Genomic DNA, 8195 nt, shown 5'->3' with positions numbered 1-8195 from the left:
TAGGATTATCATAATTCAAGTTGATATTAATATCCAATAATCAAATTTTAACCTGTTATTTTAAATTTGATTACAGGAAGGGTTTATCTTCTTCCATACTCTGTCATCCATCCAGTCAAACTTTATTGGACACTTTTCTTTATACATATCCTTATCCATCAGGCATGGGAGACATACTTCATTTTGGACGTTTCCTCACGTACACTAATTGATAGCCTGTCAGGAATCTTTGCCTTACCCATTGCTCTACTCCATCATACATGGCATCTTCATCAAGCATGGCATCTCTGGAAATCATTCCTGAGCAATCCTTCTAGGCTATGATGGATTCCTATGCTTATGGCCTTCATTTTCGTGATTACATCACTAATATCGGGTGGTCTTCACTTGTTCTTCGCCCTGACCAAACTTATTCTCCAAGTTTGGATGCATACTTTTATGCCAATATAGGAGAAACACCAGCATTCAACCATGCTCACATCTTCTTCTTAGATGGGTTCACAATCCAAGTTGGTGGCACACACCATATCTTTTCTTAGCCAACGCTTGCCCTAACTTTGGGTCTTTCCTATCACGAGCCGGCAGCAACATGGCCATACATCTTTCACAACTCTACCCATTCCTTTTCATGGCCTGCTTTTCCCGCAGCATACGGTGATGGTCTTGAACTTAAAGAAGAAGGAGCTGAACTTGGAAGATGGCCAGACATCACCATTCCCTTAGCCAGCATGACCATGAACGTGGGGAATGCGAAGTTGTTTGTCCTTCTGAACATCATAGGAGATTGACATTTTTCAATTGCCAATGATGCTCCCTATGTAGTATTCAATGCGCTTGCTAAAGGTCATACATTCTTTGATATCTTAAACTATGTTATCTCCAATTTTAAAAAAGCTTGCACTGTTCGGCATCAGTATATACTTTTACCTGTAACCGCTTGCCGAATTATGAAGACACATTTCCCACAGTTTTCAGCTACTTTCATGACTGGGTCAAGGTAGATTATATGTGCCTAGCAAACAGAATCATTCGTTCATTAAGGTTTAGGCAATGGAGACGTCCTGCACGGTACTTGAGTCATGTTCGTTGTTATCCGAACGATGAAAAAATGTTGGAACATTTGAACGAATTCGGTGAACAACAATGGGCCACCATTTGGCAAACCATTATCTTTGGGCGCGATGCTAAGGAAATGCATTTCACTCACGACAATGCTAGACCATCACCACATCCTGGATGGTAAATTTGAGTAGGGTATTGTACATATATCTAACTGTAAATAGTTGTGTTTCGTGTGCTATTGTTTTTCTTTGTTTATTTCTTTATAATATATTATGTTATAACAACTTTATGTTCCAGCAATCCAGCCCTAATTTTGCTCACGGTTCTCAGGTAATTTCTTTTTTTATCTATTGATACTTCGAGGACTAAGCATCATTCAGTTTGGGGGTGCTTTAAACCTGTAGCAAAAATTAGGCAACTTGTAGGCTGTATATAGTTTCTATTTTCCTGTTAGTAAATGTACTTAGTGACAAAGTCTTGTTTCCTTTTCAATGATGAAAATTGTCTAGAAGTCTCACATTAGCATTCGAATTAGGATTCGTTTTTAAGAAACTTAAGATAATATGTACGCAGTATTTTTTACATCTTTTCATGAGTATTCATACACTGAGTATCATCGATTAATCTTTTCATGAGTATTCATTCACTAATATGTCGGCAGCAATGCTTAAATTGGAGAAATATTTCACTGAAATTGCGTGATGCATCACTTAGGACCATAGAGGTGCCTTGGCCTTTGTTTTCATTTTTGAGAAGGATCTTAATATCGTTAGCCATCCCAGGGAGCCCAAAGCGTCCTCGCTAAACACTGAATTCATGAAGCGAAGTAACCGATAGACCAAATAAAGCGATAGATGTTTAGAGCCGAAGGAGCTCTATTTTTAATTCTGTATTTTTAAACCGATAGACCTTCGTAACTTGACTCCACGGGGCTCATGCAAAAAGTGACGGGTTAGTTTGGCCTTTAAAAGGCGACGAAACACGTTATACCTAACGAACTAAGCGTAGGCTGTGGGACTCTCGCTAGTATTGACCTCTCCGGACTAGTACCGATGGTAGTTCCTCATCCGAGGAGTAATGCACTGTAAAGGGAGGGCATTCGTTAAGCATCCAATCGGCCAATTTGAATTTGGAAAATAGATACAAGAATGATTTTAGAGTTCCCATCTTTCCGATTGGCTTTGCTTTTTCGAATGCGGTATGAAACCGGAAACTCACCTTAATTAGTAAATAAAGCGGAAACAAACCACGTGGGATAAGTCAACAAATCACATCATATATTGGATATCGCATCGGAAAGAGATTGATTCTCCCTTCCGGGCAAGTCCCGAGGAACGTCGACTTGATAGTCTTTATCCCCACCGGGTAAGTGGGAATCTGATTCATTGATTTGATTGAACCTAGCGGGTTATTTGATAAGCACCCAAAACTGTAATATTAAACCCCGAGAGACATAGCATTTTGGTCGATTATGTGTTTAATAATCATGTAATAATTATATTTTCGCTTTTTTTGGGATTCCGCAATTAAAATAAATATAGTGATAAAACATGCATTGAAGTCACGGAATACGGGAATATTTGAAGTTTCCTACTCGATCCCCCGTGAAGCCCAACAAAGCCCCGACTAAAGCCGAAGTTTCCAAAAGAACAAAACCGGTAACGGGTCCACATATAAAGAAGCAAAGCGACAACTTCAAGCTCAAATCGGATAAATCTAGATGCCGACGTTGGATAGTGAAGCCGCCAAGCACGGAATACGGGAATATTTGAAGTTTCCCACTCAACCCCGTGAAGCCCAATGAGCCTGACTAGAGCTGAAGTTTCCAAAAGAACAAAACCAATGCAGAACGGGTCCACATATAAAGAAGCAGCAAACTTTCGAAGCTCAAATCGGATAAATCTAGATGCCGACGTTGGCTAGTGAAGTTGCCATAGCGACCCGGGCGACAAACTCTGCGCAAGGACAAAAAGTCATAAAAATGCCAAAATCGGCGCAGCCACTGGACACACTAAGTGGACCCACTCTGCGGGCCCAGAAGGCATGATGAGTCAACATAGGCAGGTGGCAAAGGATGGTTTCAATTTGGTACCACCTGGCAAGAGAGAAGACACGTACCAATTCAAACCAGGTGGTTTGAATTGAAATGAGCTAACAAACAAAACCTTAAATCAGCAAAAAGACAAAACAAAATAGGTAAAAAACAAAACTTTGATTCTCAAAGTTTTGAAAAACTCAATTAGCAAACAAACAACATCAAATTAAACCGTCTTCAGTCTCCAGCCTATATATATGAGGGGGTCGCCTTCATTATTACCCCTTCAGCATATTAATGCTTTAGCTTCCGCCTAGTTAGATTTTTTTCAGTACTTACATTCTGCCATTTCCATTCCAAAGAAACTTAAATATCGTAGGTTATTTTACCCTTAATAATGATCATTTCTTTTCTAGTTTAATTTATGTCCTCAGATTTATTTACTTAATGTATGAGAAGTTTTATTATTCCTTGTATGACCATGAGCTAACCGCCCCCCTTAGGGGGAGGGTTATGCTGCTCGTGTAAAAATCCGGATTGACTCTTTAATAGTCTAGAGTCACTACTTATGAATTAGGCTTAGATTTGATATCCGGTCCCAAAATGATCGAGATCGTACAAAGTTGGATGGCGATGCTCCAGACATCGCGCGCCACGACTTCTTCAGTGTCGCATGACTCTCAATTCGGCCCGATGATGTGAAATCGAGCCAGGAGCTGAAATAATATACCAGAGATGAGATATTATTGAAACTCCTTATGCTAGTGAAATGCGACCTAGAGATGTGGGCATGCACTAGGGATCAATACTTTCGACGCCGTCTTCAAAACGAGGCGAATTAGAGATGTAGTGATGTAATAGTAAACTGTTGAAAAACGATTTTTGCATGAGCATGATTAACTCTCTCCCTGTTTCTCCACCTTTGTTTACCTACATAAAAATCACCGTAGTAATTTACATTAATTGTATTACCGTAAAATTTATTAAACCAATTAAAAAAACCTAAAAATCCTACTCACCAAAAGTTGTAATTCTAGTTGTGAACCTATCCGAGCCCAAAGGTTTGGACGATCCCTTACTCGACCTATCCTACCAACCCACATGAGTAAGGTAACTTGACTAAAATGTACGACTATACGGACGTTGGAATTTGGACTTTGGACTTGGGTCTTTGGACTTCGGACTTTGGACTGTGGACCTCGGACTTAAGAAAATAAGTAACTGAAAACCAAAACGTGTATAAATGTGTGTTTTATCACGTGCTACTTCAAAGCTTGCACCCTAAAACTACTTTCAATTCCTAAATAGAAAGGAAGGAAGGGAAGAGGTAACTCACCAATAGGAGGATATGAAATAGAGCACCAACAACCATTCCACTCGAGCGGAACTTCTAACTTAAGCTGCTCACATTTTTCAGCAGGGTCTAGGCTACGGGTTCCAACCTTTCTCTTATGCGTTCGGGGATGGCCCCTTTGAGTTGGCTTGGCCCGCGCCGATAGTCTATCCTGTTCTTGTGATGGAAGCATAACTAAGCAGGTGCATCCGAGAAATCAAAGACGACTATAATCAGGCTGAAGTCTAGTGAGCCGCTAAACTGAAGAGAAACCCTATAGCAAAGTAGGGAAGGGATGGTATGTTAATCAGATAATGATCATTCTTTTTGCCAGGAATTCATGCATGATACTCTAGCTAATTGCAAGATTGAAAAATGTCGAATGATAACTAAGGCTGTTTTACAAAATTTTATCTCTATCTACATTTTTTTTAAAGACATATAGCAGAAGTACTTGTGATATTATCTTGTGAATGAATATTAAAAAAATATTCTAAGGACACTGCATGTCATCCACTTTTGAGTTGATGTAGGTAAAAAATACGCAACTCACTTTTCCCAATTCTTCTTTTTACTAGAATATCCAATATTCTTGTTATGAAATTTCTTAGCACAAAATTTCTAAACTTAACGCTATTTGGTTGCTGAAGGTTCGCGATCGAGATTGGGAAGAACAACCTGGATAAAGAAGTGGTGGAAAAGGTTAGTAGCATTAAAAATCTATATTTGCTATCTAGAAGTACATTCCTCTCTTTATTCCATCCTCCTTCATTTGAGGTCTTCCTATCCATTAGAAGTTCTTATTTCTCTTTGGAGATGGGCATTTTGTTTATGATGCGGTATATGCTTCCTGGCTTGAAGGGTAGTTATATTTTGTACCTTGTGCAACCTATCTCAAAATTTTCCAGCTTTGTCATTTTTCACCATGTAACTGTGATGAAAATGACGAGCCCTACTTTTGAGCAGGTTTGGGATAGGATAGCTCCTAGTCTAGCATCCCAGCCATTGCACCACGCCCTCTTCTAATTTTGAATGGTATACTAGATTTTATACAGCGCTTGTGGTATATTAGTTGGTGTGGTCGGCGGGCTCCTTGGTCTTGGTGGTGGATTCATATTGGGTCCTTATATTTATGGTTGTGTATATGTGTTTTGTCTTATCTGGTTAATCTCTTTACTGTCAGGTAATTGAGATATGTCTTATTTCCGTGATTACCTCGGTTATTTCCTTTGGGTTGCCACTTCTTAGGAAATGCAGTCCTTGCCCGGAAGCAAACGCTAATTCTGATATAGAGTGCCCGCGTCCTCTAGGAATGTATGTGAATTATGTCAATTTCAACAGATCGATCATATAGTGTAACCATTCAATCATAATCAATATATGATCACGACATATAATAAGATGGTCTCTGCATAATTTGGATAGTACAATTAGTGATTTTTATTTACACAAATATAACTTTCTGCAGGTGGACGACAAGTACCAAAATTCCTCCAATACTTAAGTTTAGGAGGGCCTTAGAAGTATCAACTCACCTCTCATGCTGGTCCAACCACTCTCTCAGTAAGAATCTCCATCATCTCATCTTTTTACGTACATTAGTGGAACATGTGGCATTTTTTCTCTGGAGTTTCTGTACATAGCTTATAAAAATTAGAAATATATGTTACGCACTTACACATGATGAATGCGACTTGATTGGATACAATTAGGCAATGTAGAGTAGCCCAAGTTCAACGAGTTATGCAGAGTAGATGTCAAGCCCAAGTTAGTGGAAACCACTGTCCATTGATTAATTTAATTTCCTTTAGATGGTATTTTTTTAGAGCAAGTAAAAACAAAGTGAGATGCTAATTTAAGTTTTAATTGTAGAACATAGAAATGCTCTTGCTATGTGCTACGACTTTTCTCCATTCATCTAGGTTCCGACTTTTAGACTTATGGGATTTTGACTTTAATATCATTTCCTTGTGATTCATTTGTATGTAGGTATTTGTATGTAGGTGGATGCTCATGAAAAGGTTATTAAGGCTAGGGTTCTATGAAGCTAGGACTTCAAATCATTTTCGAAAGTATTCAAGTGCAAGGGAATGATAAAGCGTCTTGGGAAAAACATGTGCGAGGTGAACTAAGGCATTATTACTTTTGTAACGGATGATGAAATATATTGAAAAATATTTGGAAATTCATATTATATTGAGTTTGTGGTAATAAATGCTACATACTTTTTTTTTTTTTAAAATTACTTGTATGAATATTCGATCTCTTTATCTATTTTTTTCGCAAAGGAATTTTGATTGGGAATGTGGTTTCTTTGTAATATTGTTATTAAGATTGATGGATTATTAGTTGGATTGAAAGGCAAAAGTGGATATATATATATATATATATATATATATATATATATATATATATATATTATTTTTTTTTTTTTTAATTCTAAAACGTTTTAGCCACGGCCAATGTCCGTAGATAACGCAAAAAGATGTATGTTGCAGAGGTACTTTTACCACAGATTATGCCACAGCTTTTATCTCTCACAAAAATAATTGCAACGGATTATGCCACGGTTATTATCTATGGCACTTGCCATGGCTTATGCCACGGTCGAGCGCTGTGGTAGTTGGCTACGGCTATTCCCACGGTCATTATCTATGGCACTTGCGACGGCGTTTGCCATGGTCATTCACAGTGGCAAGTTCCTACAGCTTGAGTTGTTGCATGGACCGTCGCAGTTACCCACGGTCATTCGCTGTAGCTAACATTTTGCCGACAGGTCAAAACCCCACGGACTTGCGACAGCTGATAGTCGTGGCGAAAGCCCTTTACCCACAGTTTTGGTCCGTGGCTAAAAGTCAGCTTTCTTATAGTGATTGTACATAGCAGTTAGTTTCTGGAACCCACGGTTAGTCAACTTAAACTATCAATCCTGTGATAATCTAACCAAAAAGGCTCGATATGAGTGATTTGTGAGTAATGACACAGAGGAGTAGTTTTTCTGAGTAGAGAAAATCACGCGTATACTTACTTGATCACCATCCAAACTCTAGGCAAGAATTTAGGCCTTCTTTGGATCGACATAGCTAAAAATTCTTACCTGTTACAAATTCTACCGCTAGTCACTCCACTGAACCTTTCATCAAACCTTTCACTTTCAACAAAAATTCTTTACCCATTTATTAACCCCAAATAAAAGAACCTACCTAAATTATGAGTATGAGAAATAGGATGAAATGTAGAAAAATTAAAAAAAAGACTTGTCCTAAATAAAAGTTAGTTACTAGCTTCAGGAAAGAAAAATAGAATCATGTTTCTTAAGCCTTAAAAAAAATAAAATAAAATAAAAAATATGAAATAAGGCTTAAGAGCAAAGTAGGAAAACTTAGGTAGAAGCAGGAAAAGAAAACAAGGATTTCTCTAGTGTAAATATCTTGAATACTTTATTTTCTCATACTTGTCATTTTTTATCTTCCACTTCCATTTTCTTCTACACCACCACCTAAGCCCCATAATACCTAATAAAGACCTCTAGCTCAATTAGGAGTAGGATGGTGTGATAATAAGTAGTAGATGTGATTGATTGACCTCGGCTCCTCTGACTATCATCGAGTATGTGAGGAAACGTGTGCCCATTGCACACTAGAGTTAGTGAAACCTTAGTGGAAAAATTATGAGCGAATTTGTTTTTGACACATACCTGTGAGAACCCATTTATGGAAACTCTCCAAAAGATCCAGGAATGGCCCTGCTTGTGCATTTTAATGT

The 8195-nt window shown here is 38.2% G+C and overlaps 1 long non-coding RNA gene across 1 annotated transcript; it reads left to right on the top strand.

The window, feature by feature from the left end:
- Positions 1 to 5558: 5558 nt before the first annotated feature.
- On the top strand, positions 5559 to 6522 carry LOC147516947 (uncharacterized). The gene is made up of 3 exons (XR_015213770.1): positions 5559 to 5744; positions 5899 to 5993; positions 6420 to 6522. It is a non-coding gene; the product is annotated as an uncharacterized LOC147516947 (long non-coding RNA).
- Positions 6523 to 8195: the final 1673 nt, after the last annotated feature.

This window comes from Coptis chinensis, chromosome 2, assembly GCF_015680905.1.
Source record: "Coptis chinensis isolate HL-2020 chromosome 2, ASM1568090v1, whole genome shotgun sequence".
Taxonomy (NCBI): Eukaryota; Viridiplantae; Streptophyta; class Magnoliopsida; order Ranunculales; family Ranunculaceae; genus Coptis; species Coptis chinensis.
This window is presented reverse-complemented; position numbering and strand designations above follow the sequence as displayed.